Source organism: Lissotriton vulgaris, unplaced genomic scaffold (genome assembly GCF_964263255.1).
Source record: "Lissotriton vulgaris unplaced genomic scaffold, aLisVul1.2 SCAFFOLD_1119, whole genome shotgun sequence".
Taxonomy (NCBI): Eukaryota; Metazoa; Chordata; class Amphibia; order Caudata; family Salamandridae; genus Lissotriton; species Lissotriton vulgaris.
In genome coordinates, this window is record NW_028246957.1 from 418,406 (window position 1) to 432,046 (window position 13,641).

The window sequence follows — 13,641 nt, forward strand, 5'->3', positions numbered from 1 at the left end:
GAGGATAGAACCATAGGTTACACAAAATTACCTGGTAGGAAATCAAAAGGCGGCCTGAAAAAGTGTGGTCCTTGTCATTGCTGTTTCATTCAAAACGCTCACAGTACTTACTGTGGAAGTCTCAGGACCCCCGGAGGACCCACCTTCTGGAGTACCAAACGATATAGTATTCACATGCAGGGAAGAGTTATCACCATGTACCTTGTTTGCTCCTTGCGCGGTGTATCCAACTTTCAAACTGCACATACCAGAGGCTCCATTAAGTTTCCTGGCGCTTCCTACGCCTAGAAAGCACTGAAGGTGTTTTACCCTGTGCAACTCGAAAGCGGCTAGATTCCAGGGCTGAAGCCTCACAATCGGGAGCAGCCCACTCGGAGAATGGTTTTTTCCTTCTCCCTCGTCTTCGCGGTTACTGGTGTTTGTTGAGAGCAACCTGCACGAAGGGCGAGTTCTTCCGTGAGTTCTTCCGCATTCGTCCCCGCTGGCGTTACCGAGGTTACCGAGGCTACTGCGCCCTTGCCGGACGCTGCCAGAAATGCAATAAACTCGGCACATCGGGCAGAGAAAAGGTATTTACCCTCACGAAACAGCCGTGTTGATAACGTGTTTGATTTGAAGCCGAGTCAGGTGCAGATTGCTAGCAGACAGGCATCTGTGAGGGCGAGACGGAGCGGAGCACTTGCCGCAGTCAGCCGACTGCCGCCATGTTTTCCCCCAGTGATGTCATTAACTGTTGTGCGCAGGGTGGCCAGCTTGTCAATGATTGGGCCGCATTCACACTCAATGTCATTTCTCCTTTTGGTATCCTCAAGTTGGTTAAATTTACTCTGAAGAAGCGAATTTAACGTGCCCAGCTTCCCATCTATTGCAACTGCGAATACTGCCAGCGTGTCTAGCAACGTTAATTGGGCGTCCATTTTCTCCGACTGGTAATGTGCTGCATCCACCAGGAGTTGTATAGTATTGAGGAGACTGGGCCAAGCGCTTTCTTGCCTGGCTTGAGCTGGAGTTGCATCCTGGTTTCCATGACTCTCTTTAAGAACCGCTTCTTGAGACGCGGGTGGCACTTTGAAGGGTTGCGCTATTTCTGACCCCTCCATTCCTGCTGTATTTGCCTGCAAGTGGGCCATTCTGCATTTTGATGTCTCACTGGCCGTCCTACTTATACTCAGGTCTTTGGGGTAAGCCGCTAGGAGTTCCTCCCACTCCTCTTTCCTTAGGTAAGAAGAGATTTCGATCACCTCTGGGGTGTGATTCTTCTGGCTTACGTCTTTGTTTCGCGTCCCTTCTGACGCCTTGGGTACTGGTGACGCTGACTCGCACGCTGCTCAACCCACATATTCCTTTCGGGTGAGTGTTCAATAGGCGGTACCTGTGGGCGTTTTCTCGCGTTTTTTCGCCTGCCTTTGATTTAGCCGCTAGCGTATGCAATTCTTGACTCGGTTTTTTTACCGCTTGTATTTGCAGATATGTCAAAGGGATAAGTCTCACTTCTAGGATAAAATAAAAATACCCCACCACGACGGAGGAGATAACAAAGATTTAAACGATTGAATCCTCGGATCCAACCATGCTTTAAGGCAGAGGTAGGCCATTTAATAAAAGTAATCACAATAAGTATTGTTGAGTGATAATTTCTGTGGCGATCACATTAATTGATTGGCGCCATTATTATTATTTCTATCATGGTCCTCTAGATATGGACAACAACCGCTACAAATACGTTACAGCAATGACAAGGACCACACTTTTTCAGGCCGCCTTTTGATTTCCTACCAGGTAATTTCGTGTAACCTATGGTTCTATCCTCAGTATAACCTTCCCTCCTTTTTAGTCAGTTTAATTTAATTTATTAAATCCTTATCTTGAATATAACGGTTCTTTCCGTTATACAGCAATCTCGGGACTCTTTTGAGACCGTTTTTAAAATTTGTGTTTCACTTCTATTTTGTCTAGGAAACAGCCCCTCCTTACCCTCCACCCTCCCTTCACGTCCTGACGAAGACCCGCGTAGTAGACTTTCTTCTACACAACTTGAACTCCTAAGGATAGCCTGATGTATACAGCTGATTAGGAGCTTCTATTTGAAACGTTTTTTTGATGCTTGTACACTGTTTTTGACCCTTCATATGGGGATCTATGACTTTTGTGATGGTGATCTGTGGACTTATGCACATGAGAAACTTTGACTAGTGATGTATAACTATCATAAAATGTGTATCCCTTCCCCTGCACTCTCTCCCTTCTCCTTGTGGGCTCATTGAACTTATGTATATTGTGTATATATATTTTCCATTGATTGTTTGATCATTGATTGGTTATAACGGTGTGGTGAAAATAAAAACACCATGCACTCTGATTTATTTCTTGGATCAATTTAATTTAAACACTGTGATCTTTTAAACCTTTTGTGTTTGGTCTGGGACCCCTTCTATGTATACCTCCAAGTTTGGTGGCAACATGTCCATGGCTTCATTCGGCCGGTGTACTTGTATTAAATTGGCGTCTATAGTCATTTTCCGTCCTGCCGGGGTGCCTGCCATCTCGGGTTTTTTCCCCGATTTGATGTCGTTGCGCTGACGTGTTGATGTTTTTTGGGGTGATGTTATAGATGTTATACTTTTGTCTCCTCTGCTGTTACTGATGCTTTTACTATAGCTGTCGTCCGGTCCTGGCTGCTTATCGCTGGGATGGTGGTGCAGGGTTGATTGGAATGGTTCAAGAGGTGATTGAAGGCCTGATATTTTGTTTATCTTTGAGAATAAAACGTCCCCTGGATTCTTTAGAAAGCAGAATTTTGTGTAAATTTTAGGCTGAACCAAAGTTATGTTCATTTTATTTCCCCCTTCCTTATTCATCAACGTGTTTCTTGTTTGCGGCAGTTTGGACCTGTATTGGTTCCGTTGACTCACTTGTGACCGTTTGGTCGATTATTTCTAGTAAGGCGTTCTTCACTATAACTGTAAACATATCTGTTTGAGCCTCAATCTCCCCCTTAGTTGGTTTAGAATTTTGTTTCCGCCTTTTTGGCCCTCCCTTATTCGTTTGGCTCCCTCGGATCTTACCAGATCTCATGTTGGGATATTGGCCCTGAGTTGCAAAACGTCCGACAACGGTGGAAGGTAGAAACTAGGGAAAGCTGGGGAAGCTTAGAGTGCACACTGACCGTGGTTTTGCTGACTCAGTGGCAGAAGCGCTAGTCCTTTAGCACCCCGCGCGCCATACACACCACTCACCGGCTTAGTCCTGGTGTGTGCCTGTTGCAACCCGATACCACTCAGTATCGCCGGTCCCGCCCGGACCCTGTCTGGAGCAACTGGCGCTGTCAACGGCTTCGCTGGGCTGTGCTGGGTTAAGGGCTGAGTCCCCTAAATGGGTGGGGGGTTAGTTAACCGACTGTCCGAATTTGCTTTTTTCTCCTTTGGTTGGGTCTCCCCTCCCACGTAGTCTTGCTTGCTGCGCTGTTGCTGGGGGATTATCAAAAGTGGCAGAATTGCGGGAATTGCGGGGTTTTCGTTTTTCACGTTTTTCCACGGTTTTTCACAGTTCTCTCCACGGCGTTTCCACTGGTCCCGGTTTGCCGATTACCGCTGCTAATTCCCGAGCCCGTTGAAGGCAGTAGACACCACACTGCTCGTCCGCCTCCGGCAGGGCACCTCTACTCCGCCCTGCGCCGTGACCGCTCCACTCTACTCCACTCTGCTCTCAGGGACAATCTGGCAGCATGCACAGCTCTCTGCTCTCTGCTCTACTCTCTCCGGCACACAACGTAAGCACCACCGGAACTAGAGACGAGAGGCAAGCAAACACAGCAGACTGCAGTCTACGAGAGCGTAGCAATGCTCTGACCGCTTTGCTGCCACTCACCACTTTCTCCGGTGCTGGGGGTGCAGGTGCCGCGAAATGGCTGCGGGTGGGTTACAGTTCTGTTACAGTTCTGCGTAGCGGGAGTGGGAGCCTCACAGCAGACTTGGGCAGCGATTCAGCGGCGATACGACAGGGTAGATGCGGCACCCTCCTTGCACTCTACCGTGGCTCTGCCGTGGCTGGCTGATGGGCCCCTCTGTCGGTAACGGGACAATCGGCTTGAGCAGGGCTTTGAGCAGGGCCTTGAACGCCGTGCTGCTGGGTTTGGCAAAGGTGATGGCGTTCGCTCGTCGTCCTGCCCGCCTGCTTGCTTGTGCTGTGACTGCCTGCTCTCCGCTCGTTGTGGCGACTCACTGCTGCTCTCTAGCGTTGAACTCGTCCAGTAAAACATTCACACTCCAAAAACCTCAGATAGATAGTGCAATCCCTCCTGCAGACCCGTGTTGGGAGCACTCGCGTATTGAGAATCTGTGTATCCCTATAAATTGAATTTTCCTATGCATTGGTCTTCACTCACTTGTATTTCGTTATGTCTCTGGTCTCCTGCATTATGCATCAGTTGCGTCCTACGCCCCGGTCAGAAATGAAGATGCAAACACTGGAGCCATTCAAAAAGCCTGGCATACCGTTCATTCATGACGTGCACTCGTGACCGGACGTGAAAAAACGTTTCGCGCAACAAGAACACTCCACACATCTCTATTTAGTAGTAAGCATGGGCGTAAAATCCGTTCCACTCGCGGAATTTGTGGATTTTTGGCAAATTCGCAATCCGCAAACTCTCGCGAATTTGCCGAAAATTCGCAAATTCGCACGCAGCTGATTTTTTGGCTTGGTGATACAATTTTGCTGCGCGCGGCGTTCACTTATCCGTCATTCGGCGTTTGCAGAGTGTTTTTTTCCATATTTTGGGTGTGCTGCGCCATTTTGGATCTTGCTGCGGGATCCCGCAGGAGTTTGGCGACCGCGATTACGTCATCGCGGCTTGCCACCTTGCACAGCACGCATCGCGAGAGCTCGCAATTGCGAACACGTAGATGCGGCGGGCAGCAACAATTTCGCACTCGCGAAATTGCAAAATTTGGAATTCTGCACAAGAAATCCACCAGCAAGCAGCATAAACCTTCTGAAAATGATGATTTTTATCAGAATAACTCCTCAGGTTGACATTTGCCTGCACTTTCTTTTGCAAGGAGTCCATTTTGGGGGGGGGGGGGGAGGAAGGAAGTGCCCCACAGTCTCCAACTTCCTGTTCCTGTCCAGCAGGCTCCTCCCAGTGCTTTCTTCATGTGCTGGTCACTTTGATTTGGATCTTGACCTGGAAGGATTACTTTTTGTGGATGCTGCTGGATATTTGGATTTGAGGCCTTTTTGACTTTCTTTGGATCATTTTTGGATTAGAAATTTCACAAGTAAGTTTGTTTGGGGCATTACAATTGCTGCAACTACAATTTTGGAATTTTCGATTTTTGGGCTGTTGTTGGGGCCTTTTGCCCAGGGGTACTCAGTGGTGGATGGACTGAGTCTTTATTGTGGGGTCTCTTTAATGTTAACAACATGGAGGGCATGGATGGCATGGGATTGTGCTGATTTTTGTGTGTTTTTCGATTTTTTTGGCTGCTGTTGGGGCCTTTTACCCAGGGCTAGGGAGTGGTGCATGGACTGAGTCTTTCTGTGGGGTCTCTTTATTGTAAACATCATGGAGGCCATGGATGGCATTGGATTGTGGTGATTTTTGTGTGTTTTTCGATGTTTTGGGGTGTTGATGGGGACTGGCCATGTGAGTGGAGCCATTTTGAGTGCTGGTACAGGCAGGCCCTGGCCATGTGCTGGGGGGCAAAGGACCATTTTGAATGCAGGCAGTGTTCTCAGGCCTGCACCCATTTTGCCTAGCTTTCATCCATTATGCCCAGGGGTAGTGAGTGGTGCATGGGCCTAGTCTTTCTGTGGGGTGTCTTGAATTTAAACATCATTGAGGGCATGGATGGCATCGGATTGGGCAGATTTTTGTATGTTTTTCGATTTTTTTGGCTGCTTTTGGGGCCTTTTGCCCAGGGCTAGTGAGTGGTGCATGGACTGAGTCTTTCTGTGGGGTCTCTTTAATGTAAACATCATGGAGGGCATGGATGGCATTGGTTTGTGGTGATTTATGTGTGTTTTTCGATTTTTTGGGGTGCTGATGGGGACTGGCCATGTGGGTGGGGCCCATTTTGAGTGCTGGTATGGCAGGCCCTGGCCATGTGCTGGGGGGCAAAGGACCATTTTGGATGCAGGCAGTGTTCTCAGGCCTGCACCCATTTTGTCTAGCTTTCATCCATTATGCCCAGGGGTAGTGAGTGGTGCATGGGCCTAGTCTTTCTGTGGGGTGTCTTGAATTTAAACATCATTGAGGGCATGGATGGCATGGGATTGTGCTGATTTTTGTGTGTTTTTCGATTTTTTTGGCTGCTGTTGGGGCCTTTTGCCCAGGGCTAGTGAGTGGTGCATGGACTGAGTCTTTCTGTGGGGTCTCTTTAATGTAAACATCATGGAGGGCATGGATGGCATTGGATTGTGGTGATTTTTGTGTGTTTTTCGATTTTTTGGGGTGCTGATGGGGACTGGCCATGTGGGTGGGGGCCATTTTGAGTGCTGGTACAGGCAGGCCCTGGCCATGTGCTGGGGGGCAAGGGGCCATTTTGAATGCAGGCAGTGTTCTCAGGCCTGAACCCATTTTGCCTAGCTTTCATCCATTATGCCCAGGGGTAGTGAGTGGTGCATGGGCATAGTCTTTCTGTGGGGTGTCTTGAATTTAAACATCATTGAGGGCATGGATGGCATGGGATTGTGCTGATTTTTGTGTGTTTTTCGATTTGTTTGGCTGCTGTTGGGGCCTTTTGCCCAGGGCTAGTGAGTGGTGCATGGACTGAGTCTTTCTGTGGGGTCTCTGTCTTTAATGTAAACATCATGGAGGGCATGGATGGCATGGGATTGTGCTGATTTTTGTGTGTTTTTCGACTTTTTGGGGTGTGTAACTGATGTTCATCTGTCTTCCAATGCTTTTAGGTGCACAAGAGAACCACCAGTGCCAGGAAGAAGTCCTGCAGCGGTGTGTGCAGTATAAAGTCACGCAACGTCACGTGTGGCCACAGACAAGACAACTCTGCAACTCGTGCAACTGCGGCCTGCTTTTCTGACATCTGAAGAAGATGGCCCCAAAAAAAAGTTCCCCGTAGCTCCTCCAGCAAGAAAGTTGCCAGTAAGGAGCAGAAGAAGCAATTGGCGCCACTTACCAAGGAGACTGGTGTGCAGCCCGCCACATTTTTTGGGATTAAAAAAAAAAGTACGCCTGCAGCAGCAGCCGGATCTGCTGGGGACCAAGCTGGGAGCAGCACCCACTCTCCATTGGGCACAGTGCCACCACCACCACGCCAACTTAAGTCCAAGCCCTTGAGTGCTTTAGAGGCAGTCAGTCTAGTTGTTCAATCACCATCGACCAGTGATGTTGGCTCATCGCAAGAAAGTAGAAGCAATGTCCCTCAATCAACACAGGTTGTTGTAACTCATCTGACGAGTGTTCAACAACCACAGCCGCAACAACAACCACACGTGCAAGTACAAGCCCAAGTACATGTGGAAGGAGAGGCAGCGCAAGGAGATGCGCAAGCAGAGGTGCATGGAGCGGCACAAGTGCCCACAATAGTTGTTCCTCCCAAAGTAGGGGCACATCAGGAAATCGACATTCAAGCCGAGGTATCATTTGAGGAAGCCACTCCTCCTGATCATTCATTGTCTTCCACATCCCTAGCAAGGAAAAGATCAAGGATGGTGTCTACATCTTCTTCAAGCCCCCTTCCTTCTGATGATATGGATCCAACTCGGGAACCACCACTGCCGTCGGAGAGTGAAGCACACCATGATCTGACAAAGGTAGCTAAGCGTAAAAGGAAGGTCCCCGAAACTCTCGTACTTATGGAGTGTGCTGAAGAAGAAGTGGCGTATACTACTCCTGCTGATGAAGACTCTCACGACGACGACGCAGTCATTATAAACGTCACTCCAGGCTCAGCGGGCATGCAGCAAACAGACATTTTTACCCTAGCCCGAAAAGCTGCTGAGCGTGATGTTGTGGACGAGGAGGAAATGGGACCACCACCATTGCAGTCAACTAGTACACCACCACCTACCGCTTCCATATTTTCTCGCTAGAAGGGACCTCCATCCACCTCAACCTCCATTTCTTCAATTAGTGGTGCTGCAAGTGCACAACGTAGTAAAGTTCGGCAACACACATCCTCCACTTCATCTGGCATTAGCAGCATGACCAGTATCGCCTCCTCCGCCCCCCACATTTGAAGTCCGCAGTTTGGGACTTCTTTAGTGTTTGCACAACAAGGGAAAACATAGCCATTTGTAGCATTTGTAAGCTTGCAGTTAGTCGTGGTAAGCTTGGTACCAACTATGGTACCGGAGGCCAGAGAGGTCATCTTGAGAGACAGCACACTGTCCAATGGCATGCGCACCTAAAGGAGATCAAGGAAGCCCGAAATGCAAGTCAACAAACTGTATCCGTTGATGTTTCATCTGATGATGACGAGGAGGAAGAAGCGTCAAACACTTCACTTACACCCAGTACCCCTGTCAGCAGCACACCCCCTGTGAGCCACACTAAGAGTGTGGAAGAGAGTGAGACACCAATGCGAAAAAGTTCATCATCACCGAGCGTAACTGGGTCGAAGAAGTCATCATCATCATCATCCCGTAAAATCATGGTCCAGCCCACCATTAGAAGCATGTTGTTTTCAGATGCGCCATTTGAACGCAACCACCCAACGGCACGTCTGTATAACACTATGCTGGCTAAAATGCTAGCGCTGGACCTTCTCCATTTTTCTTTTGTGGAAGGGGTTGCTTTTCTTGAATTAGTGGCAAGGCTCTGCCCTAAAGGGAAGGTTCCTAGCCGGTTCTATTTTACCAGAGTTGCGGTTCCAGCACTACATGAAGATGTGCTGGAGGTGATTGGGGCAGCTTTGCAGAAGAGTGCTGTTCACACTATACATCTGACAACAGACATGTGGACCAGTTGCGCAGCCACTGATTACATGTGCATCACTGCACACTGGGTCTCTTTTTCAGGGGTTAAAGCAAAGCTAAACGCAGGTGTTGACCCGGAGAACGTTTTTAAAGCTGCTCGGAAACACGCAACACTAGCCATGTTTGGCATGGAGACTAGTCATACAGGAGAAAACATTTTGCAGGAGTTTAACAAAAAGGTCTTTCAATGGCTGTCCCCAAGAAAACGCAAGATTGGTTATGTTTCCACGGATAATGGCGCCAATGTAGTTAAGGCCATGGATCCGGGTAACTATTTCAGAGTGCCGTGTTTGGCGCACTGTATAAACCTGGTTGTTAAAAAATTCTTGAGTGAAGAAAGTCCAGTGTGCAAGTTACTGACCACCTGCCGAAGAATGTGCACACATTTCAGCCATTCTTTTAAGGCCCGGAAGCATCTGAGGGGCCTGCTACATCAACATAAACTGCCAGTGAAAGCACTCATCCAGGAGGTGGCAACACGTTGGAACTCAACCTTCTACATGCTTGAGCGTCTGTATGAGCAGTGTGCGGTAGTCGATCAGTATTTCTTTAGACAGGGTGCAGCTATGAAGGACCTGAGGATACTTGCGGAGCAATAGAAGCTAGTTCAAAGCCTGACAGACATGCTTCGTCCTTTTGAGGTCTTCACGCGTGCAGTCAGCAGGGAGGACTGTAATTTGGGAAAAGCTATCCCATTGTTGCGCATGCTAGAGCACCAACTGAAGGCGTGTCTTCTACGTTTCAAAAAGATGAAGAAAAGCAAGAAGCTTTTGATTTGGCGGAGAAATTATTAGAGCGCCTCCTTTGCGATGAACGTCTTCAAAAGATCCACACAGAACAGCATTACATTTGTGTTACTATTCTGGATCCACGCTACAAAAAGGCACTGGCAGGCAGAGTATTCTTTCCTTTTGGTGACGCAGAAGTTTCAAAGTACAAACGTTGGCTAGCTATGTCAGCCATGAGGTTTGAAAGAGAACGGCAGGAAATTGAAGGAAAAGGCAGTACATCAGCATCAGCAGGCCATCCGGAGTCAAAAGAATCCACTTCTGCACCTGTGGCTGTGTCAGAAGTGAGTGATTTTCCCTCTCAGCCGTTAAAGACACCAGCAACCGGATCATCTGCACCAGACACAACAGTAACATTGTGTGAAGAAGAGGATTGGCTAACTCAGCTTGGGTTTGCTTCTCAAAAGGTCCCAGCAAAAAGTAAGCAAAGTGGAGGAACCGTGGAGAACCTTGAGTCGATGGTGCAGGACTATCTGAATGACTCAACAGAGGTCTATGTTCATGATGACCCATTGGCGTATTGGCATGGGAAAAAAGAATTGTGGCCAGAGATCTCCAACCTGGCTATAAATTAGTTGTCTTGCCCACTTGCAAGCGTGACTTCTGAACGTGTTTTCAGTGCTGCTGGTGGCATTGTAATTTCCAAAAGGACCCGCCTCTCGCCCAAAAATGTGGAGAGGTTAACAATGATCAAGATAAATCAGCACCTCATACAACCAGATTACAAACTACGAGAATACACTCAGGAAGAAGACGAGGAGGACACCAACTTAGATGAGGGAAGTTCTTCTCTGTTAGGTGACCTACTCCCGCCTGAATTTGCAGAGTATGAGGACGAACTCTTCTTCCCTGACACCGAGCCCTGAAAATGAGCCAATGAATCAATAAATTTCTTTTTCGTCCTTATTCACTTTTATTCCTGTGTGTCTGTCTTTCTTTGTTTTGCAAAGTCTAAAAAAAATTTAATCACCTAATCACAAAAAACAAGCCCATCAGCAGAACTGTTTTCACTTATTTGCTTATTGATTTGAAGGTGCCGCAGTCTGCATTCCTCAGGTTCACAAGTTCACAAGAACATGCTCCTCTGTCCTCCTCCTCCAGACTCCTATTTCCCTCAAAGCAGATGGCTGGATTACGCCCAGTGAAGAAAGACTCTGCATTTGTGGGGGTGTTCTACTTCTTTGCTGGTGTTTGGGGGTGGGTTTTGGGGTCTGGGAGCACTGCTGGCACAGTCTAATGTTGATTGCATTTGTTTTCCAGGACATCCATGGTGGAAAAGTGGAGTTATGACCTAGCTGCACAGCGCGTTTGGACTGAAGGCCGAAAAATATTGTAAGTATGAGATTTTCCATTTTTGCTTTTTGCCTGTTTGGGGGTGTTGTGCTTTCTTGCGGGTGGGTTGGCGGGTCTTGGGGCATTACTGGAAAGGTCTAATACCGGATAAAAGTGGTTTGGAGAAAATCCATGAGGAAAAAGTTTTTGCCTTTTTGCTCACTATCGTGTTTTCAGGGGCCTTTTTGAGTGGGTTCCTGGTGTTTGTGGGTGGGTTTCGGGGTCTTGGAGCAACGCTGGGTATGGATACTTTTCATTGCAAGTGGTTTGAAGCAAATCCATGGTGGCAAAGGGGAGTTAAGGCCTAGCTGCAGAGCGCGCGCGGAGTGATTTTGGAAATTTGCCTGAAAATTACTAAGTCCCGATTTTTGAAGTTTTGCTTTTTGGCTGTTTGGGGGTCTTCTACTTGTTTTCGACTGGGTTGACGGCTCTGGGGCCATTGCTGGGAAGGTCTAATACCGGATAAAAGTGGTTTGGAGAAAATCCATGAGGAAAAAGTTTTTGCCTTTTTGCTCACTATCGTGTTTTCGGGGGCCTGTTTGGGTGGGTTCCTGGTGTTTGGGGGTGGGTTTTGGGGTCTGGGAGCACTGCTGGCTGAGGTACCGGGTTTTTATGGACCCGGCGGTGCCAGGGAGAACACCCAAAGACCTCGAGTCCTTCCTGTTTCGGACCACAGAAACACAGAGTCTTCTAGGTGGAGTCAAAGATCGGATTTATTGGCTGCAACCAGTAACAGGTATCCTAGAAGTACAACGACATGTATGTTCTCAGGAGACTGCTCGTTTTTACAGAACCAGCCTTCTCTTTTTATACTAAATAATAGGCTTCAGGCAAGAATTCTTTGTTTTACAGTTGGTCATACAAATATTTCTACTACAAAGAAAAAGCAGAGTCATGATGACAAGCCCACATTTCAGTTTGTCCAGTTCATGATAGATTACCCGGCAAGGCCCAGAACTTTCATCAGATATCGACAGACCCCTAATAAAATCGGGCACCTCCTCCTTGTAAAACATGCCATAAAGAAGAAACAGGGACAGGTGTGTGTGAGATAAAACATAGCTTGTATGTGATGAACGGTTTATGACATGTTGTGCCTCAATACTAATCTCGTTCGGCCACTGGGAAAGGAACTGCCCGAACAGGTTTTGGCTTGAGGCAGTGGAGTCAGCTCGCCCAGGTCACAGAGGAGTCAGCAGAGGTGTACGTGTCCTTTCAGATCGAATTCGGCCTTAGTCATTTGACTATGTAAGGGCACTCACAAAATGGATGCCGCTCACAAAATGGAACCTGAGGGTCCAAGACGAAAAACTACGATTTCAGGATGATTTCGTCACTCGATCATGACGCAAATGCTTATGTACAGTATCCCAATCATTACCGGTCTGCCAATACCAAAATCGTCATGATACGATGATATTTATGACACGAGTGCAGACATTCGGTCCCACACAATGGCGGGGTCCAGAATTTTCAGTACCACAGACCCTCCTTTTGCCCTTGCATAGGCAATAACCTATACTCATGCTAATCTGAGTCTAGGTCTGTATTCATAAAGTCATTAAGATGCTGCTGTAGCATTATCCTATTACTTAGTTCATCCCTCGATACAGGTTTACTTACACATGATGTAGCACAGAGGCCACATATTGCAGGAGCACACTGCACGCACAGACAGAACAGGAAAAGGATGGCTAAGATCATCCCAATGACTATCAGAATCTTCCATCCCCAGGCAGATATCAATTTCCAGAACCACCCCATTAAGGACCAGTCTCCTTCATCCACGTGAATGGACACGGAGATCTTATGCAGTTTGGAGATGGCCTGGTATACTGTTGGAGCGTTATCTGGAGCGTTATCTGGGATGAAGATGCAGCAACTGGATTGGATTACCTTACATACCCCACCACGGTCTGCAAGTATGACATCTAGGGCAACCCTGTTCTGAAGAGTCATAAGGCGGTCCGACTGGAGCTCCGCAGTCAAGTTACTAAGGGCACCAGCCGTTTCAATCACGGCGGATTCAACTACCCTTGTCAATTGGCGAATGTTCCTGCTGTTCACCATAGGCCCCCAAAACTGCAGAAAACTTTTTGCGAAATCCCCAAATTCTTGTTCCACAGTGTCGTCTTTACTCACAACACCCCTAACTGTCCTTGTCCTATGGTAATCTGCCGCGGCCGTGTAGGTGGGTGGCAACAGGAACAAGATAAAACATGTGCCTGGAAAGTCAGGGGGCAACCATGTATATGTTCTATCATGGCAGATGAAGTATGTACCCTTAGCTGCTAAAAATGAAGGGGAGGTCTGAGACGAGAAAACATATGTTTCGGTACAGACGCTTTTCTCTAGCTGAGCTCTGGGGTTATTGCCATTTCCCTGCAGACATAGGTGACCCTGATGGGGTACTATCCAAATTGGGGAGGACTTCTTTGCTCGCTGGCTCTCACTCAAGAAAATTCCATATTTTGTTATATTTCATCTACTGTAAGCCTTCAATTCATCTCTGGGAATCGTTCTATACGTGTCGATATCTCTGCTCATATTTCTTATTCCCACCACTAGCGCCTTGTTGCTC